Source organism: Tursiops truncatus, chromosome 5 (assembly GCF_011762595.2).
Source record: "Tursiops truncatus isolate mTurTru1 chromosome 5, mTurTru1.mat.Y, whole genome shotgun sequence".
NCBI classification, from domain to species: Eukaryota; Metazoa; Chordata; class Mammalia; order Artiodactyla; family Delphinidae; genus Tursiops; species Tursiops truncatus.
The window spans coordinates 26065141-26085623 of record NC_047038.1 but is presented as its reverse complement, the minus strand read 5'-3'; the positions used below and the strand labels follow the sequence as shown (position 1 = coordinate 26085623).

The window sequence follows — 20483 nt, the reverse complement described above, 5'->3', positions numbered from 1 at the left end:
AATAATAATACTGTTGAATTTTTCAAAATGACTGTACTTGAAGAGTTGGCTTCAAATTAAGGAAAATGTTTATTTTTGCCAAATGACAATTTGATGGAAAAAAAAAACTGAAAGGAGGTAGGTGGAGAGCAGACGAGAAAACAGGTATTTACTACTCTATTTGATGCCACAATAAACCTTTTGTTGTAAGTGTAATGATGAACTCAGCAAAATTTCCAATACTCAGTCAGTCGCTGATCCAGCCATTTTAAGTGGTTCTGAACTATTTTAAGAAAGATGATGGAGTGTTAATCTGATTATGAGAAATTGTTCTTCTTGGGTTGACTTCATTAAAAATCGTTTTGGAAACAAACATCTCAGCTTCAATAACATCACACAGGTAAAAAAGAAATCTTCTAGCACGTTCGAAAAAGCTTCTCCTTGCAACCACACATGACTAGTATAAGGATAAAGAAATCACGCTCAGTATATCATATTCTGTCATCCCATGCCAACCTCACACGTTTGTTTTCATTCTTTTCTATTGCTTACTTCACCTCAGGAGCCTTTAAACTCTTCTAATTTCGAAAATCAAAACAAAATAACCCATGGAATTATTTTGTTTTCCAATGAGTATCAGGCCATCAAGGACTCTCCTGATGACTAAAGTAGAGAGAGCGTGGAGAGGTGTGATGTTGGGTGGTTTCAGTAACCAGAGGAAGCTTGGAAGAGGGTGTAGAATTAACATCTGGCAAGGAGAGCTGGATGGCCCAGGACAATAGATATACAAGGATACTCAGATGTGAAGTAAACCCTTAGTCCCAAGAGTACAATCAGCGTTTTTAAAGTTAAAACCATGACTCCTGGCACTGTTTGAAAACCTGAACTTACCCTCTACCAGTTGTCATCTGGCTTTTTAAAATTACAGGGCACGGTTGTCTCTGTATCTCATCTCTGTCCTTTTCACTTCTGTTTTCCCTCAGTTCTCATCCACATGCTGAACTAAAGCACAAATGCTTCCCTTTTCCTCCCCATTTTTTCTTTGAAATCTATTAACAGTGCAGATTTTAAGGTGTATATCATGTATTTCAGAGAGCGCAACAAAAGCAAAAGAAGCAACATCAATGGCTCCCCTATGAGCTATCACCTCATAACTAGTGTAATAACTTCTTTTAAAAAAATGGTAAAGCTGATTTTTCCAAAGTGCATTTAGCTATGTCATCTGCATGGAAGACATAATTGAGTTACCTTGGTCTTACAGAAACTTCTGTTTATTGAATAAGACATTTACTTCCACCAATTTTCTGAATGAAATTACGATTTTCATTGTGTTTGTATGGAGGATTCTTACTTTCCTAGAGCTGAATACAATAATTTATATATCAATTAGTAGAACATATGATCCAAGGTTAACCTTTTGTTCTCCCCTTATGATAAACAAAAGTGAAAATATTAAACCCACACTAAATATAAAGATTTACAGAGAACACTATTTATTGAACATTTCCCATATACCAGATATCGTGCCAAGTGCTTTAAATGGGCTGTGTCATTTATTCCTGACAATGGCCATGGGGGCGATTCAATTCACAGTTGGGAAGACTGACACCCAGTGGGGTAAAGAATTTATCAAAAGTCAACCACTAGAAAGTAGCAAAATTAAGATTTGAATAAAAGTCTGATTTCAAAAACTTTGCTTTAAACAACTACATTAAATTATTTTCAGTAAAGAAGTTGAGGAGATTTTAAATGTGAAAGAATCCTACTGTATTATATAAAATAAAATATTAAGAAGGAAGAACGTTACCTGCCTGGCTTGAATCTCTACCTGCTACTTTAAAAAGGATGCTTTTCATTCATTTTGCTATTTCACTGAGTCTAAAACTATTCTCTAACTTTAACAATAATGATTTACTTGTAATCTTGTATTGAATTTATATTATCCTTGAATTGAGAAAAATTGTCAACTTTAGTCTACCATTCTGTTCCTGACTGTTCATCATCTCCATTCCATATTGGTCTATTAATTAATTTACCTTAATCTCAGAAGATAGGCCCTACTTATGTCATTCCTGTGCTATTTTAGAAATATATTTTATTTTTAAATGTGATATATTTAAAATATATTTTAAGTATATTTAAATCGCAAGAAACACATTTTTGTTATTGATATTTAAATTTTCTACAATTCAGTTACACAAGGAATCCCTAATTTACAAATTATTTTTCTTCTGAAAAGTTCATTTATGCGTCAGTGAAACGTGGAACATATTTTCCTTACAAACAAAGTTGCAAATGAGAATTTGGTCCTCAGGCCAGTCATCAAAGCCTTAAAAGTCCATAATGAAAGCTGAACCACATCCTTGTGATACATATTACTGAGTTCCCAGTCTTCAGAGCAGGTCATTAGTGATTCAGAAATTTAAGGTAGAGTAGAAAGACAGATTCAATTAAATGCAAATATTTAATAGAAGTTATGCATTTATAATAAGAAATAATACATAAAGAACAACCTATAATAATATGTTACTTCCTCTTGTTATAAAACTGTGCTCAGTAAGCGTGATATAATTGTTAAGTCACTAAAATGTAGACCTCTGTTTTTGATGTAACACCCCTGAAGGAGATGGATTAGAGAGAAGCACTTGGAATAACAAGAACTGAGGGATGAATTTAGTGAGAAGACTGCCCCTCACCCCACCCTTCACCCTGTACCAGTGTGGTATGCATGCTCAATTCCACAGCTCCCTTACACTTTATGTACCAAAGGTCCACACAGTGGAGTGTGCCATTCCCAGGAAGAGTACAAAGCAACTTTGTGAAAGAAAACATTCTTATATTTTATATACATATATATTTCGATGTAAGATAGAAAGGAGTTAAGCTCTCTTGACCTTTCATACCCAACAGAAAGGACTTAAGCTTTCTTGACCTTTCATACCCAACTGAACCTGGAATCCTCATTTAGTCCAAATGGTTTTCTGATATATATAGTATTTGGGGTATTGAGGGGACAGTGGATGATTACTGTGGTGGTGTTCTTCTTTTTTTAAGTAACTCTTTGTCAAAATATACTTAAAGTGCACAAATCATAAGTGTACTGCTATGATATGTGAATTTTTACAAAATGAATGCAGCCAGATCTATATAACAGAATACCACAGCAGCTCAAAAGCCTCCTCAGGTGCCTGTCCGCTTATCATCCACCTCCCCCAAAGGTAAAGACTCTCCTGACTTCCATCAACATAGCTTCGTTTTGCCTACTTTTGAACTTTATATAAATGGAATCACACAGTCCATGCTCATTTTTGTGTCAAAGTTTTTTTCTCAACATTATGTTTTGTGAGATTTCTTCCAAGTTGTTCTAAGTACTTTGTTCATTTTAGTGACTGCATATTATTCCATTGTGTAAATATGTCACAATTTATTCATTTATTATAATGCTTATGGAAATTTATGATGTTTTCAGTTTGGGGTTTTGGGAGTGATGCTGCTCTAAACACTTTCGTACATGTCTTTTGAGGAACATATGTACACACTTCTGGCGAGTATATATCTAGAAATGGGATAACTGTGTTATAGGATAAGTGCATATTGTTTTCCAAGGTGATTGTTCCAATTTACACTCCTGCCGGCAGGTCATGACTGTTCCAGTTGCTTCATATAACTCACCAATATTCATTATTATTTTCTTTAATTTTAACCATTCTGGATATGCAATAATATAACTGTGATTTTAATTTGCATTTCCTTGATTACCAGGGAGATGGATCATCTTTTCACATACTTACTAGTCATTGGGGAATCATCTTTTGTGAAGCAACTTTTAAGTCTTTTGCCCATTTTTAAATTGAATTATCTATTTTTGTTATTGATTTTTAATCTTTATGTATTTTTTATACGAATCCTTTGTCAGTCCTTTTCCAGAAAAATGTATTATGAATACCTTCTCCCACTCCATGGCTTGTCTTTTCCATTTTCTTATTGGCATCTTTGATAAACAGAAGTTATCAATATTAGTCAAGTCCAATTTATCAATCTTTTCTTTTATGGTTAATACTTTTTTGTGTGTCTGCTTACAAAATTTTTGCCCACCCTCATGATGGTGAAGATAATCTCTCATGTTATCATCTAAAAGATTTATGGTTTCCTTTCACATTTATGTCTACTTGGAATTAATGTTTATGTATAGTTACACTCCATTTTTTCCCATGGGGCTATCTAGTAAACCCAGTACCATTTATTGAAAAGACTATTCATGTCCTCATGGAGTGTTCTTTTTGTGTATTTGCTTTTGTCCTTGTTGGACACATTACAGTTTACATGTGCCCAATTAAAAGGATTTATGAATTCATTTTCTTAAAGAGTAAAATAGTATAGTATTTCATAATAAGATGTAGCTTATCAGAACTTTTGGTATTTATAGATGTTCACTGATTATTTCATGGCAAAGAAGCTAAGGTGAGTTCCAAATTTATTTTACAGAAAAGATGAGTTCCAAATAGCTTTTCTTTTTCTGTGATGACCACTGGCTGGCAGGGGTATACTTCATGAAGTTATTTTCAATTAAAAAAAAAATCAATCTTTCTTTTCAAAAGGAAGGTTAAGTTAAACAAAAAATCGAGTAAGCAAATGCTTTTCAAGTGAAAGTACCAAAAATAGCAAATGGATATGTATACTAGGAAATACTTCATGTCATATGATTTTGCTGCTGAAAATAGGTTACAGATTTCACATTCTTAAAAGTGAAAAACTTGGCAAGAGAATTTTATAACCTGTTTTAAAATATTATAAGCAAATAATTTTAGTTAATTTTGAACACATTTATTACAAATATAAAAATATAATATCTTCTGATTAGTTTCCATAATAACTGATTAACAAGCCTTAGGACGTATAAACTTTGCTTCTTGAATTTCAGCAAGTCTTTGTACAATGGATGGCTAGGAATAAAACTCCAAGTATCATTATTTAGTAAGTTTAGCCAAGATTTATATATCTTTTGAGATTTCTTTATTAACTGTAGTGATTAGACCCAAGGCTCAAAATAAACTAAACTCAACAAGATTTTCTAATCTCTGTATGACAAATTGTTAAACCAAGATTTAAAAAACAAAGTGGCATTCAGTCACATTACTCTAAAGATGTCATCAGTATAACTTTTAATGAAGGTCTATTAGTTTTCTATTGATACACAGCAAATTACAAATTCAGTGGCTTAAAACAACACTCATGTGTTAGTACTCAGTTCTGCAGGTCAGAAGTCCAGCACAACCTGGCTGAGTTCATGCTCAGGGTATCACAGAGTTGATAGCAAGATGTTGGCTGGACTAAGAGTTGCTCTCAGCTCTGGAGGCAGCCTGCATTCCTTGTCATGTGGCCTCATCCATTTAGAAGCCAGAAACAGTGCAATGAATCTTCTCATGCTTTGAGTCTCTGACTTTCTCTTTGATCCCTGCTTTTAAAGGGCTCATGTGATTAGGTCGGGCCCACCCAAAGAATCTCTCTAGGAGACGGAAGGCGTGAGGGGAAGGCACGGGCGGAAGGCTGGGACGCGCGGCGCGGGCGGTCCTCGGGCGCGCACCGTCCTCCTCTCTCTGGGTCTCAGAAGTCTGAGCCAGTGACCGGCGGCGGCTGCAGCGCGTGGGTCCCTGAGGCCTCGTGTGCCTCCAGCTTCCTCTGCTGACAGAGCTCAGCATCTTGCCACCTGGCAGAAGAGCAGATAATTAGAGGGCCCATCTCCATTTCCACAGAGCAGCCAATTACGGGTGGATTTTGATGGGGAGGAAAATCCTGCAAAAATGTCTCTGTACCCATCTCTTGAAGACCTGAAGGTAGACAAGGTGATTCAGTTTTTATGGAACTGAACTTTAAATTAACCATAGTAGACTTTGAGCAGAGGTTTTTTTTTATTTTGAAAGCAGCAGTTGATACTGGCAAATGTTGGATTGGAAGATAAAGAGGGCTACAGTCTACATCAGGCTGACCTCTTTAAGGAGAAGCAAATTATATGGGTATTTCCATTAGAAGACTTTTTATGTCCTGAGCAGAAAGCTAGCTGCCTGGAGATGTAACAGCAAGCTCAAACTGCCTTTTCTGCAAACCCTGCCAATCCAGCAATTCTATCTGAAGCTTCTGCTCCCATCTCTCAAGATGGAAATCTCTATCCTAAACTGTATCCGGAGCTCTCTCAGTACATGGACCTTAGTTTAAATGAAGAAGAAATACGTGCAAATATGGCCATGGTCCCTGGAGCACCAAGTCAGGGGCAGTTGGTAGCAAGAGCTTCCAGTATGAACTGTATGGTGGCTCCTGTAACTGGTAATGATACTGGAATCCACAGAGCAGAAGTTAAGCAAGGGATTCGGGAAGTCATTTTGTGTAAGGATCAAGATGGAAAAATTGGGCTCAGGCTTAAATCCATAGATAATGGTATATTTGTTCAGCTAGTCCAGGCAAATTCTCCATCCTCGCTGGTTGGTCTGCGATTCGGGGACCAGGTGCTCCAGATCAACGGGGAGAACTGTGGTGGCTGGATCTCCAACCGAGCACACAAGGTGCTCAAGCAGGCTTTTGTAGAGAAGATTACTATGACCATTCGTGACAGGCCCTTTGAACGGACAATTACCATGCATAAGGACAGTACTGGACATGTTGGCTTTGTCTTTAAAAATGGAAAAATCACATCCATAGTTCTGCAGCTGGAAACGGTCTTCTCACGGAACACAACATCTGTGAGGTCAACTGACAGAATGTCATTGGACTGAAGGGCTCTCAAATCGCAGACATACTGTCAACAGCTGGGAATGTAGTTACTATTACAATCATGCCTGTTTTTATATTTGAACATATTATTAAACGGATGGCACCAAGCATTATGAAAAGCTTGATGGATCACACCATTCCTGAGGTTTAGAAGTCACGGCACAGTAGAAACTTCACTGAAGTTCTCCTGTTTACATCTCTGGCAACGTACCTTTCTATTATGCACATGAAGCTTTCTAGGAGCCAGCAAGCATTTGCTGCATGAGGACCTTCCTGTCTTACAGCAGGGCTGGGGAATCTTACTGTTTGATCTGATATCTTGTTCAGACTTCAAGATAGTTGTATCCTTATCCTGATTTTACAGTTGAAAGACTTACTTTCATAGACTAGTGTCTTTACTGGAAACCAGATGCTTTTACAACCCGTGTCATTAGGATGACTGATACAGGCTCAGCTTTGTTGGAACCAGTCACCTTCGATCCTGGGTATCAGGTAGTGCTGTTCATATCACTTTAGTTCTATGGTATATGTGCATTTTTACTGTTACCATAGTACATTTAGAATGATTACTTTTTTCTTTCAGTTCTGTTTGTATAAGACACCAATTAAGTAACACTGGTTTCATTCCATGTAAGCATTATTATACAGTGTATGTAGGCTGCAAGAGACTATATTGACTATCATTACGTTTTAACTACCTTTACTTAATATGCTTGGACTATCACCTTAACAAACAACGTTAAGCATCTAGAATAAAAGCCAAACTATTGCTGCCTTTCTAAAACCCCAAATGCAGTTCTCTGTTAAACTGAAACGGACACTAGCCCAGAGCAGTGTAACGGTACATATTGAGCAATAGCACAGCTGCTTAGTTGCATTTGAGATTTTCTAGTCCTCGTGTAATGGAAACTTTTCCTCTAAAAGTTACTGGTGTCACTTTCTGAGAAATAAATCACTATATATGTAATGGAAAAATTCTTGTACTAAATAGGATAAACTTTGACTTCTTTTTCATGTGTAGATTAAGTGGGATAATACCTGGTTTTGGCACTTACATGTAACCTAGCTGCTCTGGGATGTCTTAGAATGCTATCCTGCTCATTTGTTCCATTTCCTGACCCATCCCTGCAAACAGAATGACAGTGACACTTCATCCTGATTTGTTTTTCCTTCTCTTTGGTTTATGCCTATTCTATTTTAATTGAAAATGTATAAATAAAGTTAGATTTTAGTCTGAAAAAAAAAGAATCTATTTTAAGGTAAACTGATTCTAGATCTTAATTACATTTGCAAAATACCTTCACAGCAAAGCTAGATTAGCCCTTGGTTGAATGCAATAAATGGGAGTCCCGGGTACACTAGGGGCTAGGATACGTTGTAGGGCCAACCTTAGAATTCTGCCTACCACAGGGCCAAAAAGTTATGTGCATATCTTGATTATTACAGAATAATGATGGGGTTTTTTTGCAGCTGGAAAAGAGAAACTGTTTTTAATTTATTTTTTATTGAAGTATAGTTGATGTACAATGTTGTGTTACTTTCTGGTATACAGCAAAGTGATTCAATTATATATATAATAGAGTATATGTATTCTATTACCTGTTCTTTTCCATTATGGTTTATCATAGGATATTGAATATAGTTCCCTTTGCTGTATAGTAGGACCTTGTTGTTTATCCATTTTATAATTATTTGCATCTGCTAATCCCAAACTCCCAATCCATCCCTCCCCCACCTCTCCTCTTCCTTAGCAACCATAAGTCTGTTCTCTATGTCTGTGAGTCTATTTCGTTAATAAGTTCATTTGTGTCATATTTTAGATTCCACATATAAGTGATATCATATGGTATTTGTCTTTCTCTTTCTGACTTCACTTAGTATGGTAAACTCTCGTTCTATCCATGTTGCTGCAAATGGCATTATTTCATTCTTTCTAATGGATGAATAGTATTCCATTGTGTGTGTGTATATATATATATATATACACACACCACATCTTCTTTATCCCAGAATAGTGATTTTGATGTATGTAAGATAAGAAATAAATCTTATGAGCTAAATACAAAATCATTTATAAATTATCAATGTTCCATTTATTATTCAAACATTGTCGGCTCATCAGTAGAACATCAAAAGGTGGGCAAAAAAAGATTTAATTGTCTTTGATTTTCTTGTGTCAACTTTCAATAATATAAAAACAATGATTTTATTTACATTAAAAAATTTAATTGTGAAGATTTAATTGTCTACAGGGAACAATTTGATTTAACAATTTGTTATTCTAATTTATAACTTTTACATGTTTAAATATAGAGTATATGGACTGGCCTTATATATATGGTATATAAGGATGGGTTTGTTCTTTTCCCACTAAATAGGGCTCTCTCTTTTTTTTAAAGCTAAGTGATTAAGGTGCTTACTAATATTAGCACATGTTGGGCTGTTTTGTAAGACAATCTGTTTCCCTCTATTCCTTGATTCCCTGAGCTAACTTACAGGGTCTCTGGGCCTGCTAAATCACAGATATGGTATATGCTGAGCAATCCTACAGCAACTCCTGGTCACTGTCTCCTAAGTTATACCCCAGAACCTCCCTATTCTGAGCAACAGAATAAATAAAATGCTCTTGCTACAAATTAGTATTCCAACTAATTTCCCACCCATTGTTTAGATGATATGGGCAAGGTCTTTGTACAAGAACAATCTAGTTGAAGTAATTTTTACTAGCTTATTGTACTGGGCATTTTACCCTTCTCAGAAGATTTTCTGTGATAAAAAAGAAAAGTTTCAAAAAAAAAAAAAAAAAAAAAAAAAAAAAGTTTCTTTGGGACCAGGTAAAGTTCTACTTGGTAGCATCATCATGAAGTGGTGTCAATATGTTAGGCAGTCTGAGAGGTCATATGAGGCAGGGTCTCTGCCACAGATTCACCAGAGCTGGCTTCCCTAAGATATCCTTTTATTTCCTCCCAGATAATCTGTCAGCAGGAGCAGTAATTGTGATTTGTATGGATGGGTTCCTTTTAAGTTCTTGACCATATTTAAGTAACTCATCCAGACACACCATATTAACCATATGTCAAATCGTAACTGCATAGTATTCATAATATTCATAGTATTCAAGTATGCAACATGGCAGTATTCAATTACAGTCCTATGTTCTTTATTTGAGACATTAGAGTTGTATATTCGGGTCACCCAGACTTCTGAAACCAGTTAATGTAACATACTCTGACTAAAAAAAGCACATATGGTGGCAAAAGACTGGATAAAGGGCACATAATCACCAGAAAGTTCAAAGCTTCCAAGACCTGCTGATAATTCAAGCTAGTGACTATCAGATGGCATTGTTTTCAAATCTTGACAGAAATCCTGACTGTTGAGTGCTCAAGGCACAACTAATCCACAGCTAAACCTCTGGTGTATTTCTTTTTTTAACAGCTCTCTAGAAACCTGCTAAGTCTTGGTGGTCTTTTGCTCACCCTGAGACTCCACAAAATCTCAACATCTCTGTGGCTATAATAGGCTGGTACTCAGATTAGAACCTGTCTGTCCACCATCCATTACATTACTGTGATGCCTCAGACCAGTTAGTAGATTTCTCATCTTCAAATACATAGAGCATTTCTTAATCGGTTATACCTATTTAACTAAATCCCATCTCTGCCTGAATGAAGGCAATTCCTAATCTTGATTACCTTTTCAAAATACAGTTACCTGGAAGAAGAGAAAGGAAATTATACCAACAGAGATCTTATGTTTGTCCTAATGGCCTTATGGTGAGAACCTGAGAGGTATTTAAATTTAATACCCGTTGGGAATTCACAGAAGAGACCTGAATTTAGTGCAAGGATCTTTAATTCATGGAACTATTTGATGGTCCATAAACAAGTATATGTCTCTCTGCTCTCCTGTTACCTGGAAGGGGAGGGGACTGCAGTTTTCTTTCATTTTATTTCCCAAATTGTATATTATCATTCCCCAAGGCTGAATCCAAGAAATAATATCCCAGTGTATGGGGAAAATCAGCAACTGGATTTCCTTTTTCAAGGGTATACTCAACCTAGCTAACCGTGAGGACTGAACAAATTCTGAAAGCATTTAAACCTTACTGTATCTTAAGTCCAGGAAAGAAAAGGTGGAAAAAAAGATGTGTTTGTATCACTAAACTGTCTTCCATTTTAGCTAGCCAGCGTATTAGGGTATGCCATTCTCAAATGTTGGCATAATGGCTTACATTTTAATGTGTACCTGGGTGATGTAGAAGGAAAAAAGGAAAATCATCCTATACACCAGCACTATTCAATAGAACTTCCTGAGATGATGGACATGTTCTACATCTGTATTCAATATGGTAGCCACTAGGCCAAACATGACTGTTGGGCACCTGAAACATGGTTAGTGTAACTGAGGGACACAATTTTTATTTATTTAACTGCAGTTAACTTAAACTTGTATTCAAATGTCCACATATGGTTAGTGGCTACCATATTAGACAGCACAGCTATTGACACAAAACAGCAACACTCCATTCTGAAGTTTGGTTCAGAAAGATACATATTCAGAGATACCAAAAATTGGGGGCTGATTAATTACAAATTCTTACTCTATCTTCTAACTTCCAGTAGAGAACTAATCCTTGTGTTGCAATTTCAATATGGCTCTTCAATTCATCCTAGTTAATGATTAATAGCACCTTCTCTAATAGAGTGTGAAAGCTCCCAAAGAAAAATATGATCTTAAAATATACCTGTAATGTACTGTAATCCACCTCAGACATTTAAGTATTTCTTACAACAACTTGCTTGAGAAGAACATGATGTATGCCTTTAACAGATAAGGATAATTTAGAGCAGCAAAATATCTAAATGTGCATATTATAAAAATAGGAAAATGATTTACAGCGCAGACTGCGTACTCTTTCTTTCTGGAGTCCATGTTTGTGTGTGTGTGTGTGTGTGTGTGTATGTGTGTGTGTGTATGTGTGTGGTTATTAACTGTGTGGATCCAGGGCAGCACACACTCACTTTCCAGAGCACCCCCAGATTTTTATCTTCTACTTAGCTTTGGCAAACGTACGTGACGATACTGGTGCTTAAAGTGACCACTAAACTTATAAGCGCTTTACAGCAACCTCAGACTTCTGAAATGATCTTGAACAAATCAGGAAAGCACTGTAAGTGAAATTAATGAAATAAACAGTAGTTATAAAGTCTATTTATTATCATTCAAATTGTAACTTGTGACCTCTCCTATTTAAGGGTCATCTTTCTGTGGTACAGTAAGAAGTAAAAAAAGCGTATTTCACCCATGCCTTTCAAACCAAGTGGCAATTGCTTCTCCACACTGCCTTCTTCTCCCTGCCACTCTCAGGGCTGTCTGGGTGCTTCACTGTGATTAACCTCTCAAAACACCAGTGCCACTATCCTCCCATTATTACTGTGACTGTCGTATAGGGAAAGTCCCACTTCTCTTTACTGCCCTCTGCCATGATTTCTCATAACTGAACCAAGAACAAAGGTTACAGACTCAGTGAAAGTTTCATGCTCATCAGAGGGAATTTTAATCTGAAATACTGATATGGGAGATGGACAGGAAACCCAAGACTGGATGCTGATGTGCAAGGAAACGTGTTATAACCTCTAAAAGATCCTGCATGGGCTGACTGACTTGCTAGACTTGCTTTCATCTGGAATACAATCCTTATCTTTTCAAAGAGAGTGGCTCCTTAAAAAATTCACTCCTAAATTTAGGGTTGGTCTCAGGCTCTAAAGTCTGTTTTCTTTCTTCAATAGGGCAATTCTCAGGTCTCAATAACCTACAAGGTCACATTTATTTCCCCGTGTCCAAGATACTCGGAATAGTACAGGATGGCTTTTTGTATGTCAGATCAGGGTCCCTTTGTGATTCTACTTCCAGCATGACTGACCTTCCTTGTTTTACTGGGACAGATCCCGGTCTTTTACTGGGTTTTTGTCCCCATATTCTCAAGTGAAAATGAAAAGAACAAATTTCTGTGTTTGACAGCATTTTTCTGATAGTTTTATGGTTTGGTTTTCTGAGATCTCCTGATAATCCTCAAATCCATCCTAATTTACAACTGGAGAATAGAAATGAGCCATGGGATAACAAAGAAAAAAAAAAGTCTGACAGCAATAACAAGTGACAGGTCAAAGAGGAAAAGACATAGGAGCAATGAGGACAACATAGATGTCTGCCAGAATTTTTGGCAAAAAGCAAGATACGGCTTACACATAGTACCAAGTCAAGGATGGGAGAGGGGAAGGAATGTTTCCATACTGTAGTACAGAACTGTAATTATAAAATAATTACCCTGAGTCATCAAGTAAATTCTTAACTACATTTAATCTACTGTCTTTATTAAGGCAGGGAAGGATATAATAAATTTAATGAAGCTGTCTATATATATTTTATATTCTTACCTCTCATCTTCTGAATAATTTGGTTGTTTCTGAGTTAATTTATGTGATTACATCACAGTATTAGCTGGGTAACTTCTGAACTAGTTAAGGTGTTGTCTTTTTCTTACTCTGACTCATGCTGACCTTCAAATGATCCTTTTAAGAAGTAAGATTCACTTATCCTTCTTGAAATATATTTGTCTACCAAATTACTATTTAGTAATATTAAATGCATAATTCAGTTACTAAATTGCTATTAGTAATTTGTAAATTTAGAACGTGTAAATATTTGCTAGTTTAATATCTTTCTATGAAGTTGGTTTTAGTTTAATTCTGCAGTCTTGTCCTCCAGTTCTGGACTTCAATAGTATAACAAACATCATGTCATTTATCACGCTCTCGGCATGCTCCGGACTGCACATGTAATTGAAATGGAAAGCAGGTATTGGCTGTAAAGTCTTCTGGTGTGTTAAAAAGCAGACTACTAGCTATATCTTAAACCTGTCACTAATTATATGACATGGAAATTATTTAGTTTCCCTGTGTCTCAGTTTGCTCAACTGGAAAGACAGGAAAATTTTCTCTCCATCTCGATGTTGGTATAAAAATGTATGTGAAAGAGCTGTATTTGAAATGGACAGAAAATAAATGGTCGTTTTTATTAGTTTCATAGTGGCAGGAATATAGTTTTACCTAGAGAGAAAAAAGTTTCCCCATCATTTTCCTACCCCAGTTCTTTTCTTATTATAGGAATGGGCTAAAATATGGCTTTGGAAACCTGATTGATGACTTTGAACTTACACTTTTAGAGAACTGCAGTAACTGCTAATGGCATCGTCAGGATTATCTAATCCATATGAACTCATGGAAAAGAATTCCGTATCTACAGTAAAGAGAGAATTTTCCCTGAGTCTATCTTTTTTGGTATATGTTTGAAGTGGGGCAAGGTAACAATATTGAAGGGCAGAGAATTACTATTTGATGATATTTCTGCCATTTAAGTAATAACAAATGCAACAATTTTTTTGAGAGCCAGATATTGCTAAATGCTGTGAGGGACACTATTGTGAATACAGAAAGACATATTGATGTAAAACTATCAATAGGAAAATACTAAATGGTAAAATGGAATAAGTTATTTTTCTACTCAAGTGTATTGAGGAAGACTTTGAATTTGAGGAAATATGAGACCTGAGTCTTAAAGACTGAATTGTATTTTAAAACAACAGTGAAGAGTTGGTTTCTAGTTATATATTATAGAATTATATAGAACTACGTAGAATATATATTACATATCCTATTTGATATATATATATGTAAAATAATGGAAAGAAATAGCATGTTTATGGAATCATGAGAGATTCAGTGGGTTTGGGAATTCAGCAGACTTATGAAGAAAAGTTGTGGGAGATAGATTGGAAAGGTGTACTGAGGGAGAAGATAAGATTGTGGAAGTATTCTAAATGCCCTATTTATTTTGGATTTTATTTTATGTGTAATGGAGAAATATTGGCACTTTTAAATTGTGGAAGCAAGATTTGTGTGTGACAAGCAGTTTGTATTTTAACAATTCAGTTGGTGCCTGAGTGGATGAGGATAGGGAAAGACACAACCATCTGTGAGGAAACAGAGACTAAGATGATTGCTCTCGGTAAATAGGGAAAAGAGAAGATATGATTAAGGGTGTTACAGGGAAATGATCAGTAGAACTTGTTGGCATATTGGACATAATGTAAAAGAGAAAAGAGAATCAGAGATGACTCTGGGACATAATAGATCACATAGTTGAGGTAAACGGTGATGTCATTTATTGGGATGAAAAAATCCGGAAAGAAGGATATGCTGTCAGTATTTCTTGGGTTGTGTTCAAGTGTATCTATCTAGTATGAAGTCTGACTTTTTTTTGGTGGAACTGTTCTGGGTGCTGAAAAAAATAGCCATGATGCGGCTCAGTGATTGGGTTTCTGAAGAACAGTAAAGATATGGGTTTCAGAGTAAAGAAGTTCAGGGTGTCAGAAGGCTCATAAATATTGAATTCATCAATTTATTTATAAGGAATAGGAGGAGATAGGCTGGAGAGGGAGTACTTTTTCCTTGGCAACAGTTTTTGAAATTTTCCCCTCTGAGTCACATCCTCTAATTTCGTATTTCTCAAAGCATGGCTACCTGAGTAGCAGCAACAGCAACTTGGAACTTGTTCAAGGTACATCTTAGATCCCACCCATTACCTACTAAATCAGGAATTCGGGGCCTTTGAGGGCCAGAATCTGTGTTTTGAGAATATCACCAGGTGATTCTGATTCACTCTAAAGAGTCTCAATCTTCATTGCACATTGGAATCATCAGGGGATCATTAAAATATACTGATACCTGGACCATGTCCAGTGATTCTGCTATAGACAAGTGTGTGCCCTGGGCAACAGGACTAGGAATTTTGAAAGTTCCCCAGGTGATTCTAATGTGCAACTAGGGCTGAGAACTGTTGTTCCAAAGAGTAATTACAAAGAGATCCTAAGAGGAGTTTTCTTCAACCTTTAAAGTGCAAACCAGCTATCTAGGGTTACTCTTAAAAGTGCGAATTCTGATACAGTACGTCTGAGGTGGAGCCTGAGAGTCTTCATTTCTAGTCTGCTCCTCTGTGAGCCATGTGTGACCACAGACTACGCTTCAAAGAGCAAAACTCTAGAGCAGATTTGCCAAGCATATATGACACATCTTCTACAGTGTGAAGAAACAAGGGATTAGTTGGGGACGATTAGTTTGGCATAAGAACTGGTTGCTCAGCAAAAGAGATCAGAAGTGGGAGTAGAAGCCAATAAAATTTACAAACATATTCAATTTTCATAATGTTTTTAGATCGAATTGTCCAAAAATACAAGCGCTTTTTAAAAAGACTAGTCTTTTAAATCTAGTATGGGATCAAGCTAGTCTGAAGGGGTCAAAATTAAAATTTTGCCAGTAGGCTCCAAGAGAATCGTTGGATTATCATATTTCTTCCATGTTCTCCTGGAGAGAACGTGGGTTTAATTTCCTAGTATAACATCGATAGTCCTACCAAATGTTATTCTGGAAGGATTAAGCCACACAGACTTGTATTACTCTACTCACAGGTCAATAGGAAAGTATTTGTGTATTTTCACTTAATAGTAAAAGTCAACCTATAATTTTGGAACTTTAGAACTATGGGGAAAAAGATCCCAAAAGAGGATTATATAGCCTTTTTGGCCATTTTTTAAGAAATGTGCCTTTGTAGTTTTTTTTTATATGCACACTTAAGTACATATAGTATTACAATTGGTAATTAATCAGTAAGCTGAACTTGGCATGAATTTTTTTTTTTGCTTGCTTTTGTTTTTTTGCTTTTTTTTGTCTCTTTTTAAAATTTTTATTTTATTATTTTTTATACAGCAGTTTCTTATTAGTTATCTATTTTATACATATTAGTGTATATATGTCAATACCAACCTCCAAATTCATCCCACCATTAGCACTGCTGCCTGCCTCCACTTTCCCCCCTTGGTGTCCATACTTTCATACTCTACATCTGTGTCTCTATTTCTGCCTTGCAAACTGGTTCATTTGTACCATTTTTCTAGATTCCACATACATGCATTAATATATGATATTTCTTTTTCTCTTTCTGACTTACTTCACTCTGTGTGACAGTCTCTAGGTCCGTTCACGTCTCTACAAATGACCCACTTTCATTCCTTTTTATGGCTGAGTAATATTCCATTGTATATATGTACCACATCTTCTTTATCCATTCATCTGTCGATGGGCATTTAGGTTGCTTCCATGACCTGGCTATTGTAAATTGTACTGCAATGAACATTGGGGTGCATGTGCCTTTTTGAATTATGGTTTTCTCTGGGTATCTGCCCAGTACTGGGATTGCTGGGTCATATGGTAGTTCTATTTTTAGTTTTTTTAGGAACTTCCATACTGTTCTCCATAATGGCTGTATCAATTTACATTTCCACAAACAGTGCAAGAGGGTTCCCTTTTCTCCACACCCGCTTCAGCATTTGTTGTTTGTAGATTTTCTGATGATGCCCATTCTAACTGGTGTGAGGTGATACCTCATTGTAGTTTTGATTTCCATTTCTCTACTAATTAGTGATGTTGAGCAGCTTTACATGTGCCTCTTGGCCATCTGTATGTCTTCTTAGGAGAAAGGTCCATTTAGATCTTCTGCCCATGTTTTGATTGGGTCGTTAGTTTTTTTTAATATTGAACTGCATGATCTGTGTATATATTTTGGAGATTAATACTTTGTCAGTTGCTTCACTTGCAAATATTTTCTCCCAATCTGAAGGTTGTCTTTTTGTCTTGCTTATAGTTACCATTGCTGTGCAAAAGCTTTGAAGTTTTATTAGGTCCCATTTGTTTATTTTTGTTTTTATTTCCATTTCTCTAGGAGATGGGTCAAAAAGGATCTTGCTGTGATTTATGTCGTAGAGTGTTCTACCTATGTTTTCCTCTAAGAGTTTGATAGTGTCTGACCTTACATTTAGGACCTTAATCCATTTTGAGTTTGTTTTTGTGTATGGTGTTAGGGAGTGTTCTCATTTCATACTTTTACATGTAGCTGCCCAGTTTTCCCAGCACCACTTATTGAAGAGGCTGTCTTTTATCCACTATATATTCTTGCCTCCTTTATCAAAGATAAGGTGTTCATATGTGCGTGGGTTTATCTCTGGGCTTTTTATCCTGTTCCATTGATCTATATTTCTGTTTCTGTGCCAGTACCATACTGTGTTCATTACTGTAGCTTTGTAGTATAGTCTGAAGTCAGGGAGCCTGATTCCTCCAGCTCCATTTTTCGTTCTCAAGATTGCTTTGGCTATTCAGGGTCTTTGTGTTCCATAGAAATTGTGAAATTTTTTGTTCTAGTTCAGTGAACAATGACAGTGGTAGTTTGATAGGGATTGCATTGAATCTGTAGATTGCTTTGGGTAGTAGAGTCATTTTCACAATGTTGATTCTTCCAATCCAAGAACATGGTATATCTCTCCATCTGTTTGTATCATCTTTAATTTCTTTCATCAGTGTCTTATAGTTTTCTGAATACAGGTCTTTTGTCTCCTTAGGTAGGTTTATTCCTAGGTATTTTACTCTTTTTGTTGCAGTGGTAAATGGGAGTGTTTCCTTAATTTCTCTTTCAGATTTTTCATCATTAGTGTGTAGGAATGCCAGAGATTTCTGTGCATTAATTTTGTATCCTTCTACTTTACCAAATTCATTGATTAGCTCTAGCAGTTTTCTGGTAGCATCTTTAGGATTCTCTATGTATAGTGTCATGTCATCTGCAAACAATGACAGCTTTATTTATTCTTTCCCGATTTGGTTTCCTTTTATTTCTTTTTCTTCTCTGAGTGCTGTGGCTAAAACTTCCAAAATTATATTGAATAATAATACTGGTGAGAGTGGGCAACCTTTTCTTGTTCCTGATCTTAGAGGAAATGGTTTTAGTTTTTCACCATTGAGAATGATGTTGGCTGTGGGTTTGTCATATATGGCCTTTATTATGTTGAGTTAAGTTCCCTCTTTGCCTACTTTCTGCAGGGTTTTTATCATAAATGGGTGTTGAATTTTGTGAAAAGCTTTTTCTACACCTATTGAGATGATCTTTTGGTTTTTCTCCTTCAATTTGTTAATATGGTTTATCACATTTATTGATTTGTGTTATTGAAGAATCCTTGAATTCCTGGGATAAACCCCACTTGATCATGATGTATGATCCTTTTAATGTGCTGTTGGATTTTGTTTGCTAGTATGTTGTTGAGGATGTTTGCATCTATGTTCATCAGTGGTATTGACCTGTAGTTGTCTTTCTTTGTGACATCTTTGTCTGGTTTTGGTATCAGGGTGATGGTGGCCTCGTAGAATGAGTTTGTGAGTCTTCCTCCCTCTGCTATATTTTGGAAGAGTTTGAGATGGATAGGTGTTAGCTCTTCTCTAAATGTTTGATAGAATTCGCCTATGAAGCCATGTGGTCCTGGGCTTTTGTTTGTTGGAAGATTTTTAATCACAGTCTCAATTTCAGTGCTTGTGATTGGTCTGTGTATATTTTCTGTTTCTTCCTGGTTCAGTCTCAGAAGGTTGTGTATTTCTACGAATTTGTCCATTTCTTCCAGGTTGTCCATTTTATTGGCATAGAGTTGCTTATAGTAATCTCTCATGATCCTTTCTATTTCTGCAGTGTCAGTTGTTACTTCTCCTTTTTCATTTCTAATTCTATTGATTTGAGTCTTCTCCCTTTTTTTCTTGATGAGTCTGGCTAATGGTTTTTCAATTTTGTTTGTCTTCTCAAAGAACCAGCTTTTAGTTTTATTGATCTTTGCTATCATTTTCTTTGTTTCTATTTCATTTAATTCTGCTCTGATCTTTATGATTTCTTTCCTTGTACTAACTTTGGGTTTTGTTTGTTCTTTTTCCCTAGTTCCTTTAGTTGTAAGGTTAGATTGTTTATTTGAGATTTTTCTTTTTATTGAGGTAGGATTGTATTGCTATAAACTTCCTTCTTAGAATACTTTCGCTGCATGCCACAGGTTTGGGGTCATTGTGTTTTCATTGTCATTTGTTTGTAGGTGTTTTTTTGATTTCCTATTTGATTTCTTCAGTGATCTCTTGGTTATTTAGTAGTGTACTATTTCGACTCCATTTGTTTGTATTTTTTAGAGATTTTTTCCTGTAATTGATATCTAATCTCAAAGCATTGTAGTCGGAAAAGATACTTGATACGATTTCAATTTTCTTAAATTTACCAAGGCTTGATTTGTGACACAAGATATGATCTATCCTGGAAAGTGTTCCATGAGCACTTGAGAAGAAAGTGTAATCTACTGTTTTTGAATGGAATGTCCTATGAATATGAATTAAGTCCATATTTTTTAATGTATCATTTAAAGCTTGTGTTTCCTTATTTATTTTCATTTTGGATGATCTGTCCATTCATGAAAATGGGGTGTTAAAGTCCCCTACCATGATTGTGTTACTGTCTATTTCCCCTTTTATGGCTGTTAGCATTTGTCTTATGTATTGAGATGCTCCTATGTTGGGTGCATAAACTTTTACAATTGTTATATCTTCTTCTTGGATTAATCCCTTAATCATTATGTAGTGTCCTTCTTTGTCTCTTGCAATAGTCTTTATTTTAAAGTCTATTTTGAATGATATGAGAACTGTACTCCAGCTTTCTTTTGATTTCCTTTTGCATGGAATATCTTTTTCCATTCCCTCGTTTTCAGTCTGTATGTGTCCCTAGGTCTGAAGTAGGTCTCTTTTAGACAGCATATATAAGGGTCTTGTTTTTGT

The 20483-nt window shown here is 35.9% G+C and overlaps 1 pseudogene; it reads left to right on the top strand.

Moving 5' to 3' along the window:
- The first annotated feature begins 5780 nt into the window (after positions 1-5780).
- Positions 5781-6895, top strand: LOC101330203 (syntenin-1-like; annotated as a pseudogene).
- The last annotated feature ends 13588 nt before the right edge of the window (positions 6896-20483 follow it).